The sequence below is a fragment of the Cervus elaphus genome, chromosome X (assembly GCF_910594005.1).
Source record: "Cervus elaphus chromosome X, mCerEla1.1, whole genome shotgun sequence".
In the NCBI taxonomy this organism is placed as follows: Eukaryota; Metazoa; Chordata; class Mammalia; order Artiodactyla; family Cervidae; genus Cervus; species Cervus elaphus.
This window is the reverse complement of record NC_057848.1, coordinates 15870622-15884238: the sequence shown is the minus strand read 5'-3', so window position 1 is coordinate 15884238 and position 13617 is coordinate 15870622.

The window sequence follows — 13617 nt, the reverse complement described above, 5'->3', positions numbered from 1 at the left end:
GTGTTAAGGTGGTATTCCTCTGGAGTCGAAGCCAGGGACTAACCTCTCAACTCGAGTTGATTTTTGGTCCACGGAGCTCTTTCGTGTTGCTACAGTGACCTCAGGATCCCTCTAGACTTGAAACAGTGTTCTTGGGGTTTCTCTGGAGTGCCATCAAGGAAATCAAGTCTCCTTTCATGTGTTTTGTGCAACACGGAATTGCTCTGCACGCAGTGCAGGGGAATCGGGCCTCATCTCGCGGCGAGGGGGAAGTCTCATGGTTTGTCTCGAGTTTCTGTGTGAACCTGGAGTATATTCTCGAGTTACGACGGGGATGGCCCTTCCACACACGTGTTTCTTCAGCGATGTCAGGACTCCTGCTTTGTTGCGAGGAACAATTCGGGATTCTCCTCGAGGCTTGGCAGGGCAATTGGGACGCCTCTCCAACTGAGGCGGGAAACCAAGTGTTCCTTTCCATGTGCCACAGGAATCCTGGGACTCCTATCAAGGTTCACGAGGAGTCAGGCATCGTCTCCTTTAGAGGCACTGATCTCCGCGTATCTCTGGAATTTTCAAAGGATGTGAGGCCTCCAGTCGCGATGAGGTGGGGAACTAGGTCTTTCTCTGTGGTCTCCACAGGGGATTCAGACATCCTTTCGTCTTGGGAGATGCAAGACGAGCCTGCATTCAAGTCACTGCAGGGATATCCGGCCTTATTTCGAGTCAGGGCATCGCGGTGTCCATTCCACTGGAGGCCGCAAATTCAGGGTCCCTCTCACATACCTAGAGCTGAGAGAAGCCTCCTCTTGAGGTGCTTGTGGTAAGGTGGTATTCCTCTGGAGTCGAAGCCAGGGACTAACCTCTCAGCTCGAGTTGATTTTTGGTCCACGGAGCTCTTTCGTGTTGCTACAGTAACCTCAGGATCCCTCTAGCCTTGAAACAGTGTTCTTGGGGTTTCTCTGGAGTGCCATCAAGGAAATCAAGGCTCCTTTCATGTGTGATGTGCAACACGGAATTGCTCTGCAGGCAGTGCAGGGGAATCGGGCCTCATCTCGCGGCCAGGGGGAAGTCTCATGGTTTTTCTCGAGTTGCGGCGGGAACCTGGGGAATATTCTCGAGTTACGAGGGGATGGCCCTTCCACACACGTGTTTGTTCAACGACGTCAGGACTCCAGCCTAGTTGCGAGGGACAACTCGGGATTTTCCTCGAGGCTTGGCAGGGCAATTGGGACGCCTCTCCAGCTGAGGCGGGAGACCAAGGGTCCCTTTCCACGTGCCACAGGAATCCTGGGACTCCTATCAAGTTTCACGAGGAGTCAGGCATCGTCTCCTTTGGAGGCACTGATCTCCGCGTACCTCTGGAGTTTTCAAAGGATGTGAGGCCTCCGGTCGCCATGAGGTGGGAAACTAGGTCTTTCTCTGTGGTCTCCACAGGGGATTCAGACATCCTTTTGTCTTGGGAGATGCAAGACGAGCCTGCATTCAAGTCACTGCAGGGATATCCGGCCTTATTTCGAGTCAGGGCATCGCGGTGTCCATTCCACTTGAGGCCGCAAACTCAGGGTCCCTCTCACATAGTTAGAGCTGAGAGAAGCCTCCTCTTGAGGTGCTTGTGGTAAGGTTGTATTCCTCTGGAGTCGAAGCCAGGGACTAACCTCTCATCTCGAGTTGATTTTTGGTCCACGGAGCTCTTTCGTGTTGCTACAGTGACCTCAGGATCCCTCTAGCCTTGAAACAGTGTTCTTGGGGTTTCTCTGGAGTGCCATCAAGGAAATCAAGGCTCCTTTCATGTGTGATGTGCAACACGGAATTGCTCTGCACGCAGTGCAGGGGAATCGTGCCTCATATCGCGGCGAGGGGGAAGTCTCATGGTTTTTCTCGAGTTGCGGCGGGAACCTGGGGTATATTCTCGAGTTACGACGGGGATGGCCCTTCCACCCACGTGTTTGTTCAGCGACGTCAGGACTCCTGCCTAGTTGCGAGGGACAACTCGGGATTCTCCTCGAGGCTTGGCAGGGCAACTGGGACGCCCCTGCAGCTGAGGCGGGAGACCAAGGGTCCCTTTCCACGTGCCACAGGAATCCTGGGCCTTCTATCAAGTTTCACGAGGAGTCAGGCATCGTCTCCTTTGGAGGCACTAATCTCCGCGTACCTCTGGAGTTTTCAAAGGATGTGAGGCCTCCGGTCGCGATGAGGTGGGGAACTAGGTCTTTCTCTGTGGTCTCCAAAGGGGATTCAGACATCCCTTCATCTTGGGAGATGCAAGACGAGCCTGCATTCAAGTCACTGCAGGGATATCCGGCCTCATTTCGCATCAGGTCATCGCGGTGTTCATTCCACTTGAGGCCACAAACTCAGGGTCCCTCTCACATAGCTAGAGCTGAGAGAAGCCTCCTCTTGAGGTGCTTGTGGTGAGGTGGTATTCCTCTGGAGTCGAAGCCAGGGACTAACCTCTCATCTCGAGTTGATTTTTGGTCCACGGATCTCTTACATGTTGCTACAGTGACCTCAGGATCCCTCTAGCCTTGAAACAGTGTTCTTGGGGTTTCGCTGGAGTGCCGTCAAGGAAATCAAGGCTCCTTTCATGTGTGATGTGCAACACGGAATTGCTCTGCACGCAGTGCAGGGGAATCGGGCCTCATCTCGCGGCGAGGGGGAAGTCTCATGGTTTTTCTCGAGTTGTGGCGGGAACCTAGGGTATATTCTCGAGTTACGAGGGGATGGCCCTTCCACCCACGTGTTTGTTCAGCGACGTCAGGACTCCTGCCTAGTTGCGAGGGACAACTCGGGGTTCTCCTCGAGGCTTGGCAGGGCAATTGGGACGCCTATCCAGCTGAGGCGGGAGACCAAGGGTCCCTTTCCACGTGCCACAGGAATCCTGGGACTCCTATCAAGTTTCACGAGGAGTCAGGCATCGTCTCCTTTGGAGGCACTGATCTCCGCGTACCTCTGGAGTTTTCAAAGGCTGTGAGGCCTCCGGTCGCGATGAGGTGGGGAACTATGTCTTTCTCTGTGGTCTCCACAGGGGATTCAGACACCCTTTCGTCTTGGGAGATGCAAGACGAGCCTGCATTCAAGTCACTGCAGGGATCTCCGGCCTTATTTCGAGTCAGGGCATCGCGGTGTCCATTCCACTTGAGGCCGCAAACTCAGGGTCCCTCTCACATACCTAGAGCTGAGAGAAGCCTCCTCTTGAGGTGCTTGTGGTAAGGTGGTATTCCTCTGGAGTCGAAGCCAGGGACTAACCTCTCATCTCGAGTTGATTTTTGGTCCACGGAGCTCTTTTGTGTGGCTACAGTGACCTCAGAATCCCTCTAGCATTGAAAGAGTGTTCTTGGGGTTTCTCTGGAGTGCCATCAAGGAAATCAAGGCTCCTTTCATGTGTGATGTGCAACACGGAATTGCTCTGCACGCAGTGCAGGGGAATCGGGCCTCATCTAGCAGCGAGGGGGAAGTCTCATGGTTTTTCTCGAGTTGCGGCGGGAACCTGGGGTATATTCTCGAGTTACGACGGGGTTGGCCCTTCCACCCACGAGTTAGTTCAGCGACGGCAGGACTCCTGCATAGTTGCGAGGGACCACTCGGGATTCTCCTCGAGGCTTGGCAGGGCAATTGGGACGCCTCTCCAGCTGAGGCGGGAGACCAAGTGTCCCTTTCCACGTGCCACAGGAATCCTGGGACTCCTATCAAGGTTCACGAGGAGTCAGGCATCGTCTCCTTTGGAGGCACTGATCTCCGCTTACCTCTGGAGTTTTCAAGGGATGTGAGGCCTCCGGTCGCGATGAGCTGGGGAACTAGGTCTTTCTCTGTGGTCTCCACAGGGGATTCAGACATCCTTTCGTCTTGGGAGATGCAAGACGAGCCTGCATTCAAGTCACTGCAGGGATATCCGGCCTTATTTCGCATCAGGTCATCGCGGTGTTCATTCCACTTGAGGCCGCAAACTCAGGGTCCCTCTCACATAGCTAGAGCTGAGAGAAGCCTCCTCTTGAGGTGCTTGTGGTGAGGTGGTATTCCTCTGGAGTCGAAGCCAGGGACTAACCTCTCATCTCGAGTTGATTTTTGGTCCACGGTTCTCTTACATGTTGCTACAGTGACCTCAGGATCCCTCTAGCCTTGAAACAGTGTTCTTGGTTTTTCGCTGGAGTGCCGACAAGGAAATCAAGGCTCCTTTCATGTGTGATGTGCAACACGGAATTGCTCTGCACGCAGTGCAGGGGAATCGGGCCTCATCTCGCGGCGAGGGGGAAGTCTCATGGTTTTTCTCGAGTTGCGGCGGGAACCTGGGGAATATTCTCGGGTTACGAGGGGATGGCCCTTCCACCCACTTGTTTGTTCAGCGACGTCAGGACTCCTGCCTAGTTGCGAGGGACAACTCGGGATTCTCCTCGAGGCTTGGCAGGCAATTGGGACGCCTCTCCAGCTGAGGCGGGAGACCAAGGGTCCCTTTCCACGTGCCACAGGAATCCTGGGACTCCTATCAAGTTTCACGAGGAGTCAGGCATCGTCTCCTTTGGAGGCACTAATCTCCGCGTACCTCTGGAGTTTTCAAAGGATGTGAGGCCTCCGGTCGCGATGAGGTGGGGAACTAGATCTTTCTCTGTGGTCTCCACAGGGGATTCAGACATCCTTTCGTCTTGGGAGATGAAAGACGAGCCTGCATTCAAGTCACAGCAGGGATATCCGGCCTTATTTCGAGTCAGGGCATCGCGGTGTCCATTCCACTTGAGGCCGCACACTCAGGGTCCCTCTCACATAGCTAAAGCTGAGAGAAGCCTCCTCTTAAGGTGCTTGTGGTGAGGTGGTATTCCTCTGGAGTCGAAGCCAGGGACTAACTTCTCATCTCGAGTTGATTTTTGGTCCACGGAGCTCTTTCGTGTTGCTACAGTGACCTCAGGATCCCTCTAGCCTTGAAACAGTGTTCTTGGGGTTTCTCTGGAGTGCCATCAAGGAAATCAAGGCTCCTTTCATGTGTGATGTGCAACAGGGAATTGCTCTGCACGCAGTGCAGGGGAATCGGGCCTCATCTCGCGGCGAGGGGAAAGTCTCATGGTTTTTCTCGAGTTGCGGCGGGAACCTGGGTTATATTCTCGAGTTACGAGGGGATGGCCCTTCCACCCACGTGTTTGTTCAGCGACGTCAGGACTCCTGCCTAGTTGCGAGGGACAACTCGGGGTTCTCCTCGAGGCTTGGCAGGGCAATTGGGACGCCTCTCCAGCTGAGGCGGGAGTCCAAGGGTCCCTTTCCACGTGCCACAGGAATCCTGGGACTCCTATCAAGTTTCACGAGGAGTCAGGCATCCTCTCCTTTGGAGGCACTGATCTCTGCGTACCTCTGGAGTTTTCAAATGATGTGAGGCCTCCGGTCGCCATGAGGTGGGGAACTAGGTCTTTCTCTGTGGTCTCCACAGGGGATTCAGACATCCTATCGTCTTGGGAGATGCAAGACAAGCCTGCATTCAACTCACTGCAGGGATATCCGGCCTTATTTCGCGTCAGGGCATCGCAGTGTCCATTCCACTTGAGGCCGCAAAATCAGGGTCCCTCTCACATAGCTAGAGCTGAGAGAAGCCTCCTCTTGAGGTGCTTGTGGTAAGGTGGTATTCCTCTGGAATCGAAGCCAGGGACTAACCTCTCATCTCGAGTTGATTTTTGGTCCCAGGAGCTCTTTCGTGTTGCTACAGTGACCTCAGGATCCCTCTAGCCTTGAAACAGTGTTCTTGGGGTTTCTCTGGAGTGCCATCAAGGAAATCAAGGCTACTTTCATTTTTGATGTGCAACACGGAATTGCTCTGCATGCAGTACAGGGGAATCGGGCCTCATCTCGCGGCGAGGGGGAAGTCTCATGGTTTTTCTCGAGTTGCGGCGGGAACCTGGAGAATATTCTCGAGTTACGACGGGGATGGCCCTTCCACACACGTGTTTGTTCAGCGACGTCAGGACTCCTGCCTAGTTGCGAGGGACAACTCGGGATTCTCCTCGAGGCTTGGCAGGGCAATTGGGACGCCTCTCCAGCTGAGGCGGGAGACCAAGTGTCCCTTTCCACGTGCCACAGGAATCCTGGGACACCTATCAAGTTTCACGAGGAGTCAGACATCGTCTCCTTTGGAGGCACTGATCTCCGAGTACCTCTGGAGTTTTCAAAGGATGTGAGGCCTCCGGTCGCGATGATGTGGGGAACTAGGTCTTTCTCTGTGGTCTCCACAGGGGATTCAGACATCCTTTCGTCTTGGGAGATGCAAGACGAGCCTGCATTCAAGTCACTGCAGGGATATCCGGCCTTATTTCGAGTCAGGGCATCGCGGTTTCCATTCCACTTGAGGCCGCAAACTCATGGTCCCTCTCACACACCTAGAGCTAAGAGAAGCCTCCCCTTGAGGTCCTTGTGGTAAGGTGGTATTCCTCTGGAGTCGAAGCCAGGGACTAACCTCTCGTCTCGAGTTGATTTTTGGTCCACGGAGCTCTTTCGTGTTGCTACAGTGACCTCATGATCCCTCTAGCCTTGAAACAGTGTTCTTGGGGTTTCTCTGGAGTGCCATCAAGGAAATCAAGGCTCCTTTCATGTGTGATGTGCAACACGGAATTGCTCTGCACGCAGAGCAGGGGAATCGGGCCTCATCTCGCGGCGAGGGGGAAGTCTCATGGTTTTTCTCGACTTGCGGCGGGAACCTGGGGTATATTCTCGAGTTACGTCGGGGATGGCCCTTCCACCCACGTGTTTGCTCAGCCACGTCAGGACTCCGGCCTAGTTGCGAGGGACAATTCGGGATTCTCCTCGAGGCTTGGCAGGGCAATTGGGACGCCTCTCTAGCTGAGGCGGGAGACCAAGGGTCCCTTTCCACGTGCCACAGGAATCCTGGGACTCCTATCAAGTTTCACGAGGAGTCAGGCATCGTCTCCTTTGGAGGCACTGATCTCCGCGTACCTCTGGAGTTTTCAAAGGATGTGAGGCCTCCGGTCGCGATGAGGTGGGGAACTAGGTCTTTCTCTGTGGTCTCCACAGGGGATTCAGACATCCTTTCGTCTTGGGAGATGCAAGACGAGCCTGCATTCAAGTCACTGCAGGGATATCCGGCCTTAATTCGAGTCAGGGCATCGCGGTCTCCATTCCACTTGAGGCCGCAAACTCAGGGTCCCTCTCACATACCTAGAGCTGAGAGAAGCCTCCTCTTGAGGTGCTTGTGGTAAGGTGGTATTCCTCTGGAGTCGAAGCCAGGGACTAACCTCTCATCTCGAGTTGATTTTTGGTCCACGGAGCTCTTTCGTGTTGCTACAGTGACCTCAGGATCCCTCAACCTTGAAACAGTGTTCTTGGGGTTTCTCTGGAGTGCCATCAAGGAAATCAAGGCTCCTTTCATGTGTGATGTGCAACACGGAATTGCTCTGCACGCAGTGCAGGGGAATCGGGCCTCATCTCGCGGCGAGGGGGAAGTCTCATGGTTTATCTCGAGTTGCGGCGGGAACCTGCGGTATATTCTCGAGTTACGACGGGGATGGCCCTTCCACACACGTGTTTGTTCAGCGACGTCAGGACTCCTGCCTAGTTGCGAGGGACAACTCGGGATTTTCCTCGAGGCTTGGCAGGGCAATTGGGACGCCTCTCCAGCTGAGGCGGGAGACCAAGGGTCCCTTTCCACGTGCCACAGGAATCCTGGGACTCCTATCAAGTTTCACGAGGAGTCAGGCATCGTCTCCTTTGGAGGCACTGATCTCCGCGTACCTCTGGAGTTTTCAAAGGATGTGAGGCCTCCGGTCGCCATGAGGTGGGAAACTAGGTCTTTCTCTGTGGTCTCCACAGGGGATTCAGACATCCTTTTGTCTTGGGAGATGCAAGACGAGCCTGCATTCAAGTCACTGCAGGGATATCCGGCCTTATTTCGAGTCAGGGCATCGCGGTGTCCATTCCACTTGAGGCCGCAAACTCAGGGTCCCTCTCACATAGTTAGAGCTGAGAGAAGCCTCCTCTTGAGGTGCTTGTGGTAAGGTTGTATTCCTCTGGAGTCGAAGCCAGGGACTAACCTCTCATCTCGAGTTGATTTTTGGTCCACGGAGCTATTTCGTGTTGCTACAGTGACCTCAGGATCCCTCTAGCCTTGAAACAGTGTTCTTGGGGTTTCTCTGGAGTGCCATCAAGGAAATCAAGGCTCCTTTCATGTGTGATGTGCAACAGGGAATTGCTCTGCACGCAGTGCAGGGGAATCGTGCCTCATATCGCGGCGAGGGGGAAGTCTCATGGTTTTTCTCGAGTTGCGGCGGGAACCTGGGGTATATTCTCGAGTTACGACGGGGATGGCCCTTCCACCCACGTGTTTGTTCAGCGACGTCAGGACTCCTGCCTAGTTGCGAGGGACAACTCGGGATTCTCCTCGAGGCTTGGCAGGGCAACTGGGACGCCCCTGCAGCTGAGGCGGGAGACCAAGGGTCCCTTTCCACGTGCCACAGGAATCCTGGGCCTTCTATCAAGTTTCACGAGGAGTCAGGCATCGTCTCCTTTGGAGGCACTAATCTCCGCGTACCTCTGGAGTTTTCAAAGGATGTGAGGCCTCCGGTCGCGATGAGGTGGGGAACTAGGTCTTTCTCTGTGGTCTCCAAAGGGGATTCAGACATCCCTTCATCTTGGGAGATGCAAGACGAGCCTGCATTCAAGTCACTGCAGGGATATCCGGCCTTATTTCGCATCAGGTCATCGCGGTGTTCATTCCACTTGAGGCCGCAAACTCAGGGTCCCTCTCACATAGCTAGAGCTGAGAGAAGCCTCCTCTTGAGGTGCTTGTGGTGAGGTGGTATTCCTCTGGAGTCGAAGCCAGGGACTAACCTCTCATCTCGAGTTGATTTTTGGTCCACGGATCTCTTACATGTTGCTACAGTGACCTCAGGATCCCTCTAGCCTTGAAACAGTGTTCTTGGGGTTTCGCTGGAGTGCCGTCAAGGAAATCAAGGCTCCTTTCATGTGTGATGTGCAACACGGAATTGCTCTGCACGCAGTGCAGGGGAATCGGGCCTCATCTCGCGGCGAGGGGGAAGTCTCATGGTTTTTCTCGAGTTGTGGCGGGAACCTGGGGTATATTCTCGAGTTACGAGGGGATGGCCCTTCCACACACGTGTTTGTTCAGCGACGTCAGGACTCCTGCCTAGTTGCGAGGGACAACTCGGGGTTCTCCTCGAGGCTTGGCAGGGCAATTGGGACGCCTATCCAGCTGAGGCGGGAGACCAAGGGTCCCTTTCCACGTGCCACAGGAATCCTGGGACTCCTATCAAGTTTCACGAGGAGTCAGGCATCGTCTCCTTTGGAGGCACTGATCTCCGCGTACCTCTGGAGTTTTCAAAGGCTGTGAGGCCTCCGGTCGCGATGAGGTGGGGAACTATGTCTTTCTCTGTGGTCTCCACAGGGGATTCAGACACCCTTTCGTCTTGGGAGATGCAAGACGAGCCTGCATTCAAGTCACTGCAGGGATCTCCGGCCTTATTTCGAGTCAGGGCATCGCGGTGTCCATTCCACTTGAGGCCGCAAACTCAGGGTCCCTCTCACATACCTAGAGCTGAGAGAAGCCTCCTCTTGAGGTGCTTGTGGTAAGGTGGTATTCCTCTGGAGTCGAAGCCAGGGACTAACCTCTCATCTCGAGTTGATTTTTGGTCCACGGAGCTCTTTTGTGTGGCTACAGTGACCTCAGAATCCCTCTAGCATTGAAAGAGTGTTCTTGGGGTTTCTCTGGAGTGCCATCAAGGAAATCAAGGCTCCTTTCATGTGTGATGTGCAACACGGAATTGCTCTGCACGCAGTGCAGGGGAATCGGGCCTCATCTAGCAGCGAGGGGGAAGTCTCATGGTTTTTCTCGAGTTGCGGCGGGAACCTGGGGTATATTCTCGAGTTACGACGGGGTTGGCCCTTCCACCCACGAGTTAGTTCAGCGACGGCAGGACTCCTGCATAGTTGCGAGGGACCACTCGGGATTCTCCTCGAGGCTTGGCAGGGCAATTGGGACGCCTCTCCAGCTGAGGCGGGAGACCAAGTGTCCCTTTCCACGTGCCACAGGAATCCTGGGACTCCTATCAAGGTTCACGAGGAGTCAGGCATCGTCTCCTTTGGAGGCACTGATCTCCGCTTACCTCTGGAGTTTTCAAGGGATGTGAGGCCTCCGGTCGCGATGAGCTGGGGAACTAGGTCTTTCTCTGTGGTCTCCACAGGGGATTCAGACATCCTTTCGTCTTGGGAGATGCAAGACGAGCCTGCATTCAAGTCACTGCAGGGATATCCGGCCTTATTTCGCATCAGGTCATCGCGGTGTTCATTCCACTTGAGGCCGCAAACTCAGGGTCCCTCTCACATAGCTAGAGCTGAGAGAAGCCTCCTCTTGAGGTGCTTGTGGTGAGGTGGTATTCCTCTGGAGTCGAAGCCAGGGACTAACCTCTCATCTCGAGTTGATTTTTGGTCCACGGTTCTCTTACATGTTGCTACAGTGACCTCAGGATCCCTCTAGCCTTGAAACAGTGTTCTTGGTTTTTCGCTGGAGTGCCGACAAGGAAATCAAGGCTCCTTTCATGTGTGATGTGCAACACGGAATTGCTCTGCACGCAGTGCAGGGGAATCGGGCCTCATCTCGCGGCGAGGGGGAAGTCTCATGGTTTTTCTCGAGTTGCGGCGGGAACCTGGGGAATATTCTCGGGTTACGAGGGGATGGCCCTTCCACCCACTTGTTTGTTCAGCGACGTCAGGACTCCTGCCTAGTTGCGAGGGACAACTCGGGATTCTCCTCGAGGCTTGGCAGGCAATTGGGACGCCTCTCCAGCTGAGGCGGGAGACCAAGGGTCCCTTTCCATGTGCCACAGGAATCCTGGGACTCCTATCAAGTTTCACGAGGAGTCAGGCATCGTCTCCTTTGGAGGCACTGATCTCCGCGTACCTCTGGAGTTTTCAAAGGATGTGAGGCCTCCGGTCGCAATGAGGTGGGGAACTAGATCTTTCTCTGTGGTCTCCACAGGGGATTCAGACATCCTTTCGTCTTGGGAGATGAAAGACGAGCCTGCATTCAAGTCACTGCAGGGATATCCGGCCTTATTTCGAGTCAGGGCATCGCGGTGTCCATTCCACTTGAGGCCGCACACTCAGGGTCCCTCTCACATAGCTAAAGCTGAGAGAAGCCTCCTCTTGAGGTGCTTGTGGTAAGGTGGTATTCCTCTGGAGTCGAAGCCAGGGACTAACTTCTCATCTCGAGTTGATTTTTGGTCCACGGAGCTCTTTCGTGTTGCTACAGTGACCTCAGGATCCCTCTAGCCTTGAAACAGTGTTCTTGGGGTTTCTCTGGAGTGCCATCAAGGAAATCAAGGCTCCTTAAATATGTGATGTGCAACACGGAATTGTTCTGCACGCAGTGCAGGGGAATCAGGCCTCATCTCGCGGCGAGGGGGAAGTCTCATGGTTTTTCTCGAGTTGCGGCGGGAACCTGGGGTATATTCTCGAGTTACGACGGGGGTGGCCCTTCCACACACGTGTTTGTTCAGCGATGGCAGGACTCCTGCCTAGTTGAGAGGGACAACTCGGGATTCTCCTCGAGGCTTGGCAGGGCAATTGGGACGCCTCTCCAGCTGAGGCGGGAGACCAAGGGTCCCTTTCCACGTGCCACAGGAATCCTGGGACTCCTATCAAGTTTCACGAGGAGTCAGGCATCGTCTCCTTTGGAGGCACTGATCTCCGCGTACCTCTGGAGTTTTCAAACGATGTGAGGCCTCCGGTCGCGATGAGGTGGGAACTAGATCTTTCTCTGAGGTCTTCACAGGGGATTCAGACATCCTTTCGTCTTGGGAGATGCAAGACGAGCCTGCATTCAAGACACTGCAGGGATATCCGGCCTTATTTCGAGTCAGGGCATCGCGGTGTCCATTCCACTTGAGGCCGCAAACTCAGGGTCCTTCTCACATACCTAGAGCTGAGAGAAGCCTCCTCTTGAGGTGCTTGTGGTAAGGTGGTATTCCTCTGGAGTCGAAGCCAGGGACTAACCTCTCATCTCGAGTTGATTCTTGGTCCACGGAGCTCTTTCATGTTGCTACAGTGACTTCAGGATCCCTCTAGCCTTGAAACAGTGTTCTTGGGGTTTCTCTGGAGTGCCATCAAGGAAGTCAAGGCTTCTTTCATGTGTGATGTGCAACACGGAATAGCTCTGCACGCAGTGCAGGGGAATCGGGCCTCATCTGGCGGCGAGGGGGAAGTCTCATGGTTTTTCTCGAGTTGCGGCGGGAACCTGGGGTATATTCTCGAGTTACGACGGGGATGGCCCTTCCACACACGTGTTTGTTCAGCGATGGCAGGACTCCTGCCTAGTTGTGAGGGACAACACGGGATTCTCCTCGAGGCTTGGCAGTGCAATTGGGACGCCTCTCCAGCTGAGGCGGGAGACCAAGGGTCCCTTTCCACGTGCCACAGGAATCCTGGGACTCCTATCAAGTTTCACGAGGAGTCAGGCATCGTCTCCTTTGGAGGCACTGATCTCCGAGTACCTCTGGAGTTTTCAAATGATGTGAGGCCTCCGGTCGCGATGAAGTGGGGAACTAGGTCTTTCTCTGTGGTCTCCACAGGGGATTCAGACATCCTTTCATCTTGGGAGATGCAAGACGAGCCTGCATTCAAGTCACTGCAGGGATATCCGGCCTTATTTCGCGTCAGGGCATCGCAGTGTCCATTCCACTTGAGGCCGCAAACTCAGGGTCCCTCTCACATACCTAGAGCTGAGAAAAGCCTCCTCTTGAGGTGCTTGTGGTAAGGTGGGATTCCTCTGGAGTTGAAGCCAGGGACTAACCTCTCATCTCGAGTTGATTTTTGGTCCACGGAGCTCTTTCGTGTTGCTACAGTGACCTCAGGATCCCTCTAGCCTTGAAACAGTGTTCTTGGGGTTTCTCTGGAGTGCCATCAAGGAAATCAAGGCTCCTTAAATATGTGATGTGCAACACGGAATTGCTCTGCACGCAGTGCAGGAGAATCAGGCCTCATCTCGCGGCGAGGGGGAAGTCTCATGGTTTTTCTCGAGTTGCGGCGGGAACCTGGGGTATATTCTCGAGTTAAGACGGGGGTGGCCCTTCCACACACGTGTTTGTTCAGCGATGGGAGGACTCCTGCCTAGTTGCGAGGGACAACTCGGGATTCTCCTCGAGGCTTGGCAGGGCAATTGGGACGCCTCTCCAGCTGAGGCGGGAGACCAAGGGTCCCTTTCCACGTGCCACAGGAATCCTGGGACTCCTATCAAGTTTCACGAGGAGTCAGGCATCGTCTCCTTTGGAGGCACTGATCTCCGCGTACCTCTGGAGTTTTCAAACGATGTGAGGCCTCCGGTCGCGATGAGGTGGGGAACTAGGTCTTTCTCTGTGGTCTCCACAGGAGATTCAGAGATCCTTTCATCTTGGGAGATGCAAGACGAGCCTGCATTCAAGTCACTGCAGGGATATCCGGCCTTAATTCGCGTCAGGGCATCGGAGTGTACATTCCACTTGAGGCCGCAAACTCAGGGTCCCTCTCACATACCTAGCGCTGAGAGAAGCCTCCTCTTGAGGTGCTTGTGGTAAGGTGGTATTCCTCTGGAGTCAAAGCCAGGGACTAACCTCTCATCTCGAGTTGATTTTTGGTCCACGGAGCCTTTCGTGTTGCTACAGT